Source organism: Pinus tabuliformis, chromosome 1_1, assembly GCF_031772625.1.
Source record: "Pinus tabuliformis cultivar Carrire ecotype Pingquan chromosome 1_1, CPIR1, whole genome shotgun sequence".
Taxonomy (NCBI): domain Eukaryota; kingdom Viridiplantae; phylum Streptophyta; class Pinopsida; order Pinales; family Pinaceae; genus Pinus; species Pinus tabuliformis.
In genome coordinates this window covers 810975083-810990079 of record NC_142297.1, presented here as the reverse complement: position 1 = coordinate 810990079, position 14997 = coordinate 810975083, and positions in this window count along the sequence as shown.

The window sequence follows — 14997 nt, the reverse complement described above, 5'->3', positions numbered from 1 at the left end:
CAAATTATTCCCATGTACTTTGGATGGCTATGCAGCTGCTTGGTATCATAGCCTTCCACCCAACTCCATATAGAACTGGGGTTCTTTCAAACGTATGTTCCTTGAAAAGCTTGCTAATGACAAGACCCAAGCCATGCTACTCAAAGAATTGGAAAGCCTCAAGATGGAGGGATAAGAGAAAGTGAAAGACTTCAATCAGAGGTTTATGCGTATTTTGAATAAGTTTGCAACAGACATTAAACCTCGTGACTCCGTCATCATTGACTATTACACTTCTGCACTGCCAACCACCATTGCGTAATTTTTCAAGTGAGTTGTGAAGCCAACACTTTTAGAACGCTGCGAAGAAGATATTGTTGTTGAAAAGGACTTGTGCACAATTGGAGTCATCAAGGATGACGAATCAACGAAAGACTCCAAGGATGCGAGCAGAAATCCCCAAGAAATGACAAGCAAGGGTAGAGACAAGGAAGCAACTAATATTGAGACCCTCACTCGCCTTGTCAAGAACTTGACCACCGAAATGTCTGAACTCAAGCAACGGAAAACAGACACATTCATAAGCAGTCATCCACCCAGACAGAGATAGGCAAGCAGTTCATCAACCGACTCATCAAGAAACAACTGGTTCGCTTCCAAATTTGCACAGAAGCCTATGTTCCAACTCGATCAGTGTGCTGATCCTAATTTATGTTCCTTCCACGAAGAGTTTCACCCCGAGAACTCTTGTTTAGATTGGAAGCGATTCGTTAGCTCTGTTTGCAGTCATACACTTGATGTGGAAGGAGATATGCAGGAGAAGCCAGAAGACACTGATGATAACGAAGAGGTTACACCTGATGAAACAACAATTTTTGGGCATGTGGTGAATGCATATTAGTTCTCGCAAGTAATCTCGAAGATAAACACAGAGAAGTAGCCCTGTATGAAAAATGATTGTTACAATCTTAGGAGTAAAGGGGCTCCCCCTACACTTGGGGAAATGCAAGAGAAGGTGAGGTAACTAATAAAGAAGGTCGATCCACTGGCTGCCTCAAAGCAACAAACACAAAGAAAGTCTAGGAAGACAATGACAGACAAGAGTACAACCATGATAAGCAAGTTACATAACACTCCGCCGGATAACACGAACATTCGTTCCACCCCGAACACCTCGGTGAATCTACCACCTCTAGACTACAACATAGTTGAGGACATGATGAAAAAATTGAGCAAACATTAGTTTGTTTGAGTTAGCTAAAGTCCAGAGTCAGCGAGATATCCTGCTGCATACGTTGGGACAGATAGCACAACCTCTACCAGCAAGGGAACAGGAACACCTCTTGGATCACTTTCCACTGTGCTCAATACACTCTGGATGGAAGAAGCAAACTCAGGTTTTCCCCCATTCCCGCTTTCTTTTGAAGTTTTCAACTATGATGTTCACAACTGCTTGGTTGATTCTGGCACGACAGCCAATGTTATGCTGCTTTCCATTCCCAAGAAGATCAATGCACGATGGAGCGAAACGTCCGTAAGAATCATCCAACTTGATAGAACATCGGTACTAGCTATTGGTGGACTACGTGGCATGATCATATGACTATCTGATGACACTCAAGTCCACCAATTCATCAACATAGTTTTTGTGGACATACCGGAAGCATATGGCCTACTACTCAGCAGATACTGGTCTAACAAGCTAAATGGATATTCTGCTACCCACTAGTCTCACATGTGGCTTTTGTACGAGGGAAAATGAAACCAAATCCTGGTGTTATCAGAGAGGTATATGAAACATAATGGAACTCCGCTTAATGGCGAGAATGAACCATTGGCCTTCACAGAACTCATGTTTGGAAACTGCCTCCTCGAAACAACATTGGTGTGTTATCTTGCATGCCCAACTCCAACCTCATCAGACACACAGTTGGGACTCCTTCCTTTCCCAACTGATGGTAATGAAACTTGTACAGTTTATTTTTCTAATAGTAGCAGTAGTAGCAGCAATAACAGAAGCAGTAGTACTAGCATGCCAAATGGTCCATGTACAGGCGAGATGTGGGCCATGAGTCTTGATGAATCTAAAACACATGATGGTTCAAGGACTGAGTGTATCTCAGTCATTCGAAATGACATACAATGTGTGATTTCAAGTTGTTTGAAGTTAAAATGCACAAAAATCGATGCTGAGTATGAATTTGTAGTGTTGAACATACAAAGGACCATCGATACGAACAAACAAATCATCTTGCGGACCTATCATGATCTAGAGATGGCCAATCTTGGTGCAAAATACACACTGTAACAGCAGCAAATCTTTGGCCACTTGACCAAATAGTATTAGGATGGGTCTGCATGGGTAGACGATGACCTGAGCACACACTAAATGTGAGCAATGCAACGTGAGATTCCAGGTAAAGGAGGAGACAATCCATTACATCAAAGACCGGGTAACGGATACATGTTTTTTGCACTCCCTTTAAAGAAAAAATTGACGAACAGTTTAAGTGATTGGACTACTTGCAAAGTTCATCATCATACCTAGTTTTCCAATTTAAAGCCCGCACGTAAGAAATATGGGAAATTCCTCTTACGCATTGACTTCAGAAACTTGAACCCTTCCCAGAATAAAAACAACTACCTTGTGCCATCATTCGAGCCCATGTTGCATGCAGTACCTGAAATAGTGGTGTTGTCTTCATTTGAAGGTCTTCTGGAATGCCACCAGGTTCCAGTAGCGAAACCCGATGGACTTGCACTGGTCCACGAGAAGCTTGGCCCACACATGTATCATTTGCAGTCACTGAGCAGGAGGATTAAAAACCTTCCTACCAACGACCAAGGTCTCAAACATTATTTTTAGTTTGTCGGGTCGCACTCATGCCTTGTATATAGTATTCTTACTGTTTGTTGTTTTCATCATGTTTGCTTCGCTTATTATCTTTGTTTTTGCTTTGTTTAGTTCTACTTACTATTTTTGTTCATGTTTATTTTGTTTGTTTGATATATTACTATTTTTGTTTCCAGAAATCAGTGTTTCCAACTACTACGTTCTTGCTTTTGAATAGAGTATGTGGCTGCCATTGGAAGAAACTTGTGACACTACAGCACTTGGCCAGTCTTGTGTCAGCCTTCTCTTTTCTTGGTTGTAACCTTCGGCTGATGAAGTCTTGATGGAAAATATGAACCATCTGCAAGGGAAGTTTTGGTCCAATCGTGAACCTGTGTCCACACTGGGAGGCCCCATCCCTGTACTCAGCCTTCTGCTCTATGTGTTCAAGCTCATCCAACTAGTAGAAACAAAAAGGGGAAAATCTAAATGAGAAAACCTATGTCTGAGGTCTTACATGTTTCTTTGAAGGAAAAAACTCTTCTGCTCTGAATAAGTCAAGTTCCCTCTTTCGCCCCAAAAATAAATAAGAGCTTATGCACAGTACTCTTGAAAAACATAAAGGCGAAAGAAGAGAAAGGCTTCCTACGCAGAGAGGTTAAGCATGCAACTCCACTGGGGTACTGACCACTCGTTGCAGTGGAGCAATGTGTGTGTTCTTGCATGACTCCGTCGGGATATTGTCCAGGCCTACTAGCAGCAGAGAAACACCAAAGATGAAAACTTATACTCTGAAAATCTTCAACTCATGAGCTAAATTACCCTTCCTGGATTCGAAACACTGAGACCTAAGCTGAACTTTTGATTTTGTTTGACTGTGTTGGCAAAGGGTGTATGTATGTCCATGGGGTAAGTGGGGAAACTAAAGTAATCGGTACAATGATTCAATACTCCCCGAAAGACCAAGGACCTGTGCTAGAAATGAACCGAAAAAGAGAAGCTAGAGTTCTACCAATGTGTCGCCAAGTGTTGTAGCAGCTACAACCATCCTCCAAAATTTTGGCCTGCACCAATTTCGGATCCTCCCTTGAAGAGTTTCACTTGATGAATGTACACACTCGGATTCACTCTGTGAGCTCGTGTGAGTCTTTGCATCCACCTTGCTTTCTCATTTCATTCAAGTTTCTGCATGCTGGTGTCTAAGTCATGCTTCCGACCATGTTCTGGTTATGCTCAAAGTCTTCGCTTCGTATGTAATTTCTATGTTCGTTATGAAAGCATCTATTGCACTCACACACGGAGTCACATTCTGTTGGGTCCCTATAATACTAGTGATTACCCCATTACTATTGTAGTTATACCCCTTATTTATATTTTTGTGCCCCTATTACCCCCATATTGTTATTTCTGTGCCCCATAGAATCCCTCTATCGTTATTTTTGTGGCTTTATATTATTATTGTTAGGTCAGCTGGATTATATTGTGACTCCTTAGACTCCTATATATAGAAAGGAGGTTTTGTCATTTGCATCATCCAAGAATTGTTCGTTTATGTAATGTAAAGGAGGTTTCCCCCTCGAAGAGGTTGAATTCTAAGGGTTGATCTATCTTTTCTATCTTTTCTTGAGCTGGTTTCATAACATTTGGTATCAGAGCTTTGGATTCTAGGGTTTCGCTGCTCCAAACAGGTCATCGTGGCATTTTCGCTATACCTTTTTTTTTGTGACGTTTCAGAAGTCGAAAGAAAAACCCATTTGAGAAGAAATCGCGCTAAATCGTGGGTCCGAATTTCAGAGCTCTTCGTGCGATATTTGCAGAGATATGATCTGAGGAATTTGGTCTTTTTGCAGACTCCTGAATTACATTCAAAACAGGTGACCTGGGGAAAATTGTCATAAATTTCTCTCTGGGGATCGGATTGAAATTTCCTCAGAAGATACAGAAAGAGAACGGACTGTAGTTTCTTGTGTGTGTGTTTCAGATTCAAAGGTTGAAACAGTGACTCGTGGCACGTCGTACAAGTTCGCTCTACTGAACCAGTCTAAAAGAAAGTCACTGTGGGAGATTTCACATAACTCTTCCTTGGAGAATCCAATTTGGCTCAGACTTGTGGCATTGGAAAGAGGAGGCAGAAGGCTACTACAGGTAGCAATTTCAGAACTGGATGATCCGAAATTACAGAGATACATCAGATTCAATATCAGGCTTCTATAAAGTGAAAAAAAGTGTGTAGTTTTTTTTTTTAATTTTTGTGTAAGCTTGGTTTAATGGAATTCAAAGGGCATAGTAAAGCATTATTATCGGTAACTGATGCCCCGAGGAAAGAAAATGCAAACACCTAGTAAGGAACCTGAAAGCTCTAGCATGACTCATGAAGAAGAGGAAGAAATGCTACATGATATATCAAAATTACAAGAACAAGTGCAACAAATGTCACGCTCACAAAAGCTAACAGAAGCTAAGATAAGTGGCGTGGAATCTAATATAAATGGTGTGGAATCTAAGATAAAGGGCATGGAAGCTAAGATGGATGATTCGAAGACAGATTTGAAGAGAGACATGGCAGATTTGAAGATAGATTTGAAGACAGACATGGAAGAATTGAAGAAGTTGCTACAAGAAAGGGTCACTAATGGTGAAAAGGTAGTAAAGGAAACTCATGATGAGAACAAAAGAAATGTTAATCATGATTCCATAGATGCTAATGTTGGATCGAAGAATCACCATATTCCAAAAATCGATATGAGGAAGTTTGATGGCAAGGATCCCGCCACATGGATATTACAGATGGAGCAATTCTTCGATCTCAATAATGTGCAAAACGCACAAAAGGTACGTATGGAAACTGTATATTTGGAACCAAATCAGTTTGTATGGTATCAATGGCTTTTCTCTCGTAAACAATTTATCACTTGGGCAATTTTTACGGAAGAATTGATAGCACATTATGAAGATACAAAAAGCAACACTTTTTTTAGCCAATTGATAAGTCTCAAACAAAAGGGTTCAGTAATGGAGCACATTGAGGAGTTCCAAAAATTGAACATAAGGGTAAAAGATATTCCAGAGGAGCATAGGATTGATGTGTTCATAGGGTCTTTAAAGGATAATATCCAACATGATGTTCGCCTTTGGGAACCTGATTCATTAGAGAAGGCATTCAGGTTAGCAAGAAAAATGGAAAGCAAAATTATGGCAACCAGGAAGCATACCACTCACAACTATAAAGACGGAAGTGTTGTTGCCCCTAGTCTTCCACAACCTATAAGGTTGACACCACAACAATTGGAAGAAAAAAGAGCAAAAGGGCTTTGTTACAGTTGTGATAGCAAATACACTAAAGGTCATAAGTGTGCTGAGAAGAAATTATTCTACATAGATTGTGAAGAGGAAGAAGAAAAGGAGCAAGAAAGGTCAAAAGAAGAAGATATACTCCAGGAACAAAGCCTAGATGAAGAACAAATAAATCCGACCATATCTTGTAATGCATTGGCGGGAATTACCACTCCTCAAACCATCAAGATAGAAGGACAAATCAAGAAGAAAAAGGTAATAGTGTTGATTGATTCAGGAAGCACCCACAATTTTATTCATTGTAGGGTAGCAAAAGAATTGAATTGCTTCCTATATCCAGCACCAGAGTGTCAAGTGATGATTGCAAATGGAGGAACAATAAATTGCTCTGGAAAGTGCCATAATATCAAGCTATCCATGGGAGAATATGTATTGACTAGCCCAATGCTTTCCATTCCAATGGGAGGTGCTGATGTTGTACTAGGAGTCCAATGGCTACAATCCTTGGGTACAATAGCTTTTAATTTTCAAGAACTTTTCATCAAATTTTCTACGGAAGGAAAGGAAGTTGAATTAAGGGGTATTGCAGGGAAACCAGGAAAGATAATCAGCTCTAATGGCATGACAAAGCTTCTAAAAAAGGAGCAAAGAGGTGTAATTGCACAATTATGTTCGCTAGATGTTTCCACATTGGAATCATCTATTTCTCCAGATCTCCAAAAAGTCCTGGACAATCATTCCAAGGTATTTGAGACTCCAAAAGGTCTCCCACCTATGCGTGATCATGATCATGCTATTCATCTGATTCCAGGAAGTGTTCCTCCAAACATCAGGCCGTACAGATATCCCTATGTCCAAAAAAGTGAAATTGAACGTATGGTTGCAGAAATGCTAGAGGCTGGTATAATTCAACCGAGTCAAAGTTCTTTCTCAGCTCCAGTAGTATTGGTGCACAAGAAGGATGGATCATGGCGCATGTGTCCGGATTATAGGGAGCTCAACAAGCTCACTATTAAAGATAAGTTCCCCATTCCTGTTATTGATGAATTACTGGATGAATTGCATGGATCAATTTACTTCACCAAGTTGGATCTTCGTTCGGGATATCATCAAATCAGAATGAAGATTGAAGACATTCCGAAAACAGCATTTAGAACTCATGAGGGTCATTATGAATTTTTGGTCATGCCTTTTGGCCTTACCAATGCACCTTCAACATTTCAAGGTTTGATGAATTCAATTTTCAAACCATTCCTTAGAAAATTTGTGTTAGTATTTTTTGATGATATACTAATCTACAGCAAGTCTTGGAAGGATCATGTTGAACATGTTGACAAGGTGCTACAACTATTGGAGGAGAAACAATTATATGCAAAAAGATCCAAATGTTTCTTTGGAGTCCAGGAGGTGGAATATTTGGGTCATATTGTATCTCATGAAGGAGTTAAGGTAGACCCTAGCAAAATTAAAGCCATTAAGGAATGGAAAATCCCCACATCCATAAAGCATCTGCGAGGATTTCTTGGGTTGACAGGGTATTATCGCAAGTTTGTTAAGAATTATGGGAGAATAGCAGCACCTCTAACAACATTATTGAAGAAAGATTCATTTTCATGGACTCCGGAAGCAACAAAGGCCTTTGAACATCTTAAAGAGGCAATGTGCCAAGCACCGGTCTTAGCTACACCGGACTTCACAAAAACCTTTATTGTGGAATGTGATGCTTCAGGAAATGGAATTGGTGTTGTTCTAATGCAAGATGAAAGACCCATTGCTTTTGAAAGTCGTCCAATCAAGGGAAAGTTTTTAAGCAAAGCTATTTATGAGAAGGAAATGTTGGCAATACTCCATGCACTTAAGAAATGGCGACCCTACCTAATGGGAAGACACTTCAAGGTAAAAACGGATCATGATAGCCTTAAATACTTTTTAGAACAAAGATTATCCTCTGAAGAGCAACAAAAGTGGGTCACAAAGATGTTGGGTTATGACTTTGAAATCATCTACAAAAAAGGGAAGCAAAATGTGGTGGCAGATGCACTCTCAAGAAAGGATGAGGATGTGGAAGCATTGTTGTGTGCCATTTCTATTATCCAACCAGATTGGATAAACGAAGCAAGGGAGGAATGGAAGAATGACGAAGAAGTGTGGGCACTTATTCGAAAGCTACAACAAGATTCCAGTACTTCTGATACATTTAGCTGGCAAAATGATTCGTTATGGTACAAAGATCGCTTATACCTCTGTAAGAATTCCCAGCTAAAACAAAAGATTCTTATGGAATTGCACACTTCTCCCTTAGGAGGGCACTCAGGATTTTTAAAAACTTACCACAGGGTTAAGAAGGAATTTTTTTGGGATGGCCTTAAATCAGATATTCAAAAGTTTGTGGCGGAATGTTTGGTTTGCCAGCAAAATAAAGTTGAAACAATTAAGACACCGGGTCTATTACAACCTTTATCCATTCCAAGCCAACGTTGGGAGGAGGTTTCAATGGATTTTATCACAGGTTTACCCAAGTCTGAGGGAAAGAGTGTCATCATGGTGGTAGTTGACAGACTTACCAAGTATGCACACTTTTGTGCATTATCACATCCATTTAAAGCCAGTACAGTTTCTACTGCATTTATGGAAACAGTTCAAAAGCTACATGGAAACCCAAAGATTATTGTAAGTGACAGAGATCCCATTTTCACTGGAAATTTTTGGACAGAATTATTTTCTTGTCTTGGTACTCAGTTAGCTCATAGCTCATCTTATCATCCTCAATCTGATGGGCAAACTGAGATAGTAAACAAATGTTTGGAAGGATATCTTCGTTGCTTTGTATCTGATAAACAGACACAATGGGTCAAATGGTTGCCTCTGGCTGAATGGTGGTATAACACTTCCTTCCATACAGCAACAAAAATGACCCCATTTATGGCACTTTATGGGTATCAACCACCATCCATCACATCATATTTAAGAGAAAATTCTAAGGTTCAGGCAGTGGAACATCACATCGAACATCAACAACAAGTCCTCCAACTCTTAAAGGATAACCTCGTGTTGGCACAAAATAGAATGAAACAACAGGCAGATCAACATCGCAGTGAAAGAAGTTTTGATGTAGGTGATTGGGTATTCCTACGGCTACAACCATATAAGCAAATGTCCCTAAAGCAAGCTAAGAAGGATAATAAATTATCACCAAAGTATTATGGTCCGTACAAGGTGTTGCAAAAGATTGGTACTATGGCATACAAATTGGAGCTTCCTGCAGCTTCTCGATTGCACCCAGTTTTCCATGTTTCATGTTTAAAGAAGGTTATAGGTGACAAGCTCCCAATTCAAACAATATTGCCAGAACTTGACGAGGAAGGAAAAATTATATTGGAACCGGAAGCAGTCACAGAAACAAGAACTCGACAGCTACGAAATCGATCAATTTCAGAGTATCTTATCAAGTGGAAGAACTTATCCGCTGAAGATTCCACATGGGAGGATGAGAATTTTATGCAGAAGTATCCAGAACTACTCAAGCGTTGAGGACAACACTTTTTTGAAGGAGAGGGGCATGTTGGGTCCCTATAATACTAGTGATTACCCCATTACTATTGTAGTTATACCCCTTATTTATATTGTTGTGCCCCTATTACCCCCATATTGTTATTTCTGTGCCCCATAGAATCCCTCTATTGTTATTTTTGTGGCTTTATATTATTATTGTTAGGTCGGCTAGATTATATTGTGACTCCTTAGACTCCTATATATAGAAAGGAGGTTTTTTCATTTGTATCATCCAAGAATTGTTCATTTATGTAATGTAAAGGAGGTTGCCCCCTCGAAGAGGCTGAATTCTAAGGCGTTGATCTATCTTTTCTATCTTTTCTTGAGTTGGTTTCATAACACATTCACTATCATGTAAGCATTGTCTTCATGGAAAATTTTAGGGGCTAATGTTCGCCCAGTGGGCTAATTTTCCATGATTTTTCCACAAAAAAGATTCGCTAATTTCCAATTTTATAAAAGACGGTTCGCCCAAATTTTAGAATACAAAATTATTTTACCTTAAAAATCGCCAACATTATATAGAGGTTATATATAAAACCATTATAAATTTGAATAATTTTACATTTATATCAATAAACATTTTATAGTATGCATATTAGCGATTAGTGAGATTCGCCAATGTTTCTAAACTTCAAGAAAATTTTCTATCCTTAAAATTTTCCTTGATTGTCTCGATCAATGAACAATCAATCACGAGTGTTGAGCTTGTCACTTCCACTTTTAGTTATTAATGCTGAGTATGTTTGTCTGGATGGTTTGGATCGTTTCATCGTCAAGTCATGTGAGTGTGTGTTGATATGATCACCTATGCATCTTTCGATCATTCACACACAGTCATTTTTGCTGAAGTTCTGATGACCAGACTCTCCTTCGACAGCCAGACCATCACCCCACTTTCAACTCGATCGACTGTCAACCAGAACCATGCCAAAGCACTAAGCTAGTCTTTTCAAGTTGTGTTGCCCGCGAGCATTTCAATCAACCCTCATGCTAGCCACTCGGATAGTCGAACCCAGAAGTCACCCCAGGACTGACTCCCCTAAAAATTTGTGCAGAGGCCACTGACCTTACTCGCTCAGCTGGCTGAGGAAATTGTGCAGATAGGTCGGACAGACTCCAAGAGCCCATCCCTGTCTCCCTCAAAAAATTGTGTTGTCTTCCCAGTCGTCATCCCGACAGTAGACTGACTGTTCATCTCAGAAATTTTGCAGTGTTCATGAGCAAGCCTTCTACTGCCCATCAGTAAGCTTATCTCAGAAATTGTGTAGAGATGATTAGCAAGCCGGCCTCCTGGCCTTAGTGCAGTTTCCCTTGCCAGCATCCCTTAGCAGCAGACTACCTTTCCCTCCAAGAATTGCGCAGTTTCTGTTGCCAGTGTCTCCAGCGGCCAACTGGCAGTTCCCTCTGGGAATTGCACAATTTTGGCTATTAATGATCCCAACAACCAATTGGAAGTTCCCTCTTGGAATTGTGCAGTTTTGGCTGCTAGTCTCCAGGGCAATTCCCCCAAAAAACTATGCAATCCATGCCTACTGACCCTTCATGTAGCCCGACCTGATCCTCAAGAAAATTGCAAAAATTTGGCCTTCCAGCCCCTACTGCCCACTCATTCCAGAAACTGCACAAATCTTGCTTGCCTTGCCTTTCAACAGCCCGGACTATCCCTCCAAAAATTTGCGCAATTTTTTCTCCCAGCCGAGCCAGACCTCGAAGACAGTCATTGTCAACTCAGATTGCCTGTCTTCATAACTCAGTGACTGTTGCATAGTTTTCATCAGCAATACTCGAAGCCATCATCCTGCTTCACAACCTTGCTACCTCTCCCAGTCACCTACATCCAAAATGATTATGCGTCATGGTAGACTAGGAGGTTTTGGATTTGATGTCGTCTCATCATGAGTGACTGCAGGTATAGGTACACCAACAAACATGGAAAGACGACGAACGGGATGAACAAAGGGAGCACATGCATAAGAACAGTTTCACCAATGGACAAATGAATGATGCATGCGAAACGGACGAATGCGACGAAAATGGACCTTTGCGAACTAATGAGCCTGTCAAGCCTTCCATCATGCAAGAAAGGAACAACATGTTAAATCTTCATCAAGCAAACCAAGGACCATTGAAGACTCCGCACACTTCACCATGTGGAGGTGAAGCTATGATACACCATGAAGACATCCATCACCCAGCAACACTGTAGCTCGACATGCACTCCAGTAGCATCACAAATGTACCAACATTTTCATGTCAAGTCTTTTCGAGTCATGTCGCCCACATCCACTATGGGCTTGTTGTCAATCAATGTGATGTAACGTGGAATTTCAAGAGACCCACTTGTTGAAGAAAGAGTCATGTAAGTCAAAAAGTCATGGAAGTCAAATGGTCATGAGAGTAGTTGAACAACCACGAGGGTCAGTTTCACCCTTGGCTATAAATAACCCCTCATTTGTACATGAAAGGACTTTTCACCTCAGCTCCTCCCACATAGCCAAGAGAGTCTGTAATCTTTTCTTTGAGGAGTAAGTAGTGGCTCCAATGCCTCGCACTCGAGGTTAGTGATGTATGGTGTAACGATGTGTCTTAGAACTTTCACTTAATTTAGAAGCCTACTAACATGCCAACATGTTTTCACACATGTATTGTATTTGTTGTAAGACTGATATTTAGTAGTTGTAATGCATGTTGCTTTAACCTGTGTTCTACATCTGAACTTCTTCATTTATTGTAATGCATAATCTATTAATGGAAATGTGTTGTATATGTTATTAACATAGTCTCGCCCGTGTAGACAGCTCTCCCGAACATGAGACAGACCTTTCACACGAAGCTTGTTGTAACAACCATTGCACTCGTTTAGATTGATCCATTGAGTGTTGTATTGGTTACCTTACCTTGTATGTTGTGACTGCCTCATCCATTTCGACTGCTCCTCCGGAAGCTATGCATGTCCTGTTGTGTTGTTTGTTCCTAGCAGTGTTGGGACTACTCCCAATCGACCTGGAGCTCACTCTCACCCTCTCCCTCAACAGTGAAAGAACCATTGACGCAAGTGACACTTACACTCACCAGGCACGCGAACCTCACTTCTCGAAGAAAAAGCAAATCACTCTCCTATGCTGACAAGCAAGAGTTGAGGCATATATTTAAGATAACGGCAATTGTGCCATCGTACCGGATGGGACTCCCACACCAAACAATGTGAGGTCTAGTTGGGACTTCATACCGGGGAGATCCCCTGAATTTTGGTGTCCAACACTGTCAACGGAGCCCTTCTGGGGTAGTATGCAATGGTCAACCTCGATAAGGTTTAAGAAAGCCCTCATTGTAACAAAGGATTCATTTGGATATCTGTCATCCAAATTCTATCTTCCTACGCTAACATTTGAAAATGGATTGTTGCCTTAGATTTGGCCTCAATGCTATTTTTCTTCCCCAAAGATTTATCCTTTAAACAATTTCACTTGCCATAGAATGACACTTCAAGGTGGGCCACATTACTTAAGGGTTTCAAGGATGTTTGTTGCCCATACTTCACTTACAGACCCTTGTTATCCTTGGAAACGCCTTGAATAGGCTTACGCTATCACTGATTAGCCCTTCGCAGCTCAAACAAGGTCACATATTTTGGTGTTGTCTAGGTCCTTCAGAACTTGTGCCTTCACATCTTCTATAGCACTAAGTTTTTTTTTTAACTTAGGGTTAGTCTTTTTGTAGCCTATGAAGCTCAGCCTTAATAAACTGGCATTTTTCCATGATAAATTATTTGTGCTTTCCAATCAACTATTCCTCTAAACATCGTAATTTCCTCTTTGACTTATTAAAATGATGTTTTAGTTCCTATTTTAGCCATATTTATGATCACAGTCTCTTTTGCATGATCATGTAAGGGTGGACCATTTTTTCACGTGGCATAATTACTCCCTCTGTTTGAGAAACACTGGGTTGAGAAGTAACTAGCTCAACATTATTCTAGTCTGCCACTCTTTGTTTCATTCAGGGATGTGAATCACTTAACAGTGCCCATCCAACAATTTTGCACCTCAGTAACAATCTCTTCTATTTTAAGTTATCTAGTGGTGCCTATAACTATAATATTGTATGTGACAATTTCAACTCCATCATATGAATTGGGGATAGAGCCAGGATCAATATGCATATTCTGAGATCCATTGATCATTACCTCCTTCAAAGATACATTTTCAAACTCTTTGCTTTCATCTGATGGCAATATAGAGATTTTTTCAGATACTTCCAAAGTTTTCTCTTCTAACGATGAAGAAGCATTAGGCAATATGCACTAATGGAAACCCAACATCTATTTCATTTATGTTGCTTTCTTGAGAACATAAATAAGAATAAGGTATAGTGGTCGCAACCCCTTCCATATCCTTTTCTATTGAAAATATTTCATGTTCAGTTGAAGGAGTAGGACTCATGTCTTGAATGCAAGAGCATTTAGACATCTGATATAACCCATTATCAAGATAGATTGAGTGTTCTACTAAAGCACCCTATGGAATGTTTTGTAGCTCTTTTGGCTAAGATTGGATCAGGCTAGAGTCTTCGACAAAAGGCCTCCCCAAGTTGATTTCGAATGATAGGAATCAACTCCTTGCTATTGGGATCTGTTGAGACCAGATTAGAAGACATGCATGTGATTTCTTGTACAAAGGGTTTGGAACCTATCTTTTCAATTTTGGCCTCCCTTTCTTGATTTATGCAGGCACTCTGTGTACTCCTTTCTCAATGGGGAAACTTCCTTGAAATTGGATAATATAAAAGCATATTGTATGTCCTCAAGGAAGGCTTACAATTAGATGTTTTGTGCAAGATGCTTGTACACACTTAAGGCTTGATTAATTTCATTGTTAGGTCCTTATACTACTAGTGTAACCCCTTATTGTTAGTAGTGCAACCCCCTTATTGTATTATTGTGCCCATATAGTCCCCATGTTGTTAATATTATGCCCCATAGAAGCCCACTATTGTGATTTTTGTGCCCCTACAATATTATTGTTATGTAGGCTCTACTTGTATTTGGACCCCTTAGACTCCTATATATAGAAAGGAGTTCTTGTCATTTATATCATCGAAGAATTGTTCATTTGTGTAATGTAAAGGAGGCTACCCCCTCAAAGAGGCTAATTTCTAAGTTGTTGATCTATCTTTTCTATCTTTTTGTCAGCTGGTTTCATAACATTTTGTATTAGAGCTTTGGATTCTAGGGTTTCGCTGCTCCAAATAGGTCATTGTGGCAATTTCACTATAACTTTTTTGCTATGAAGTTTCAGAAGCTAACAACAATACCTTATTTTTGGGGAAATCCCTTC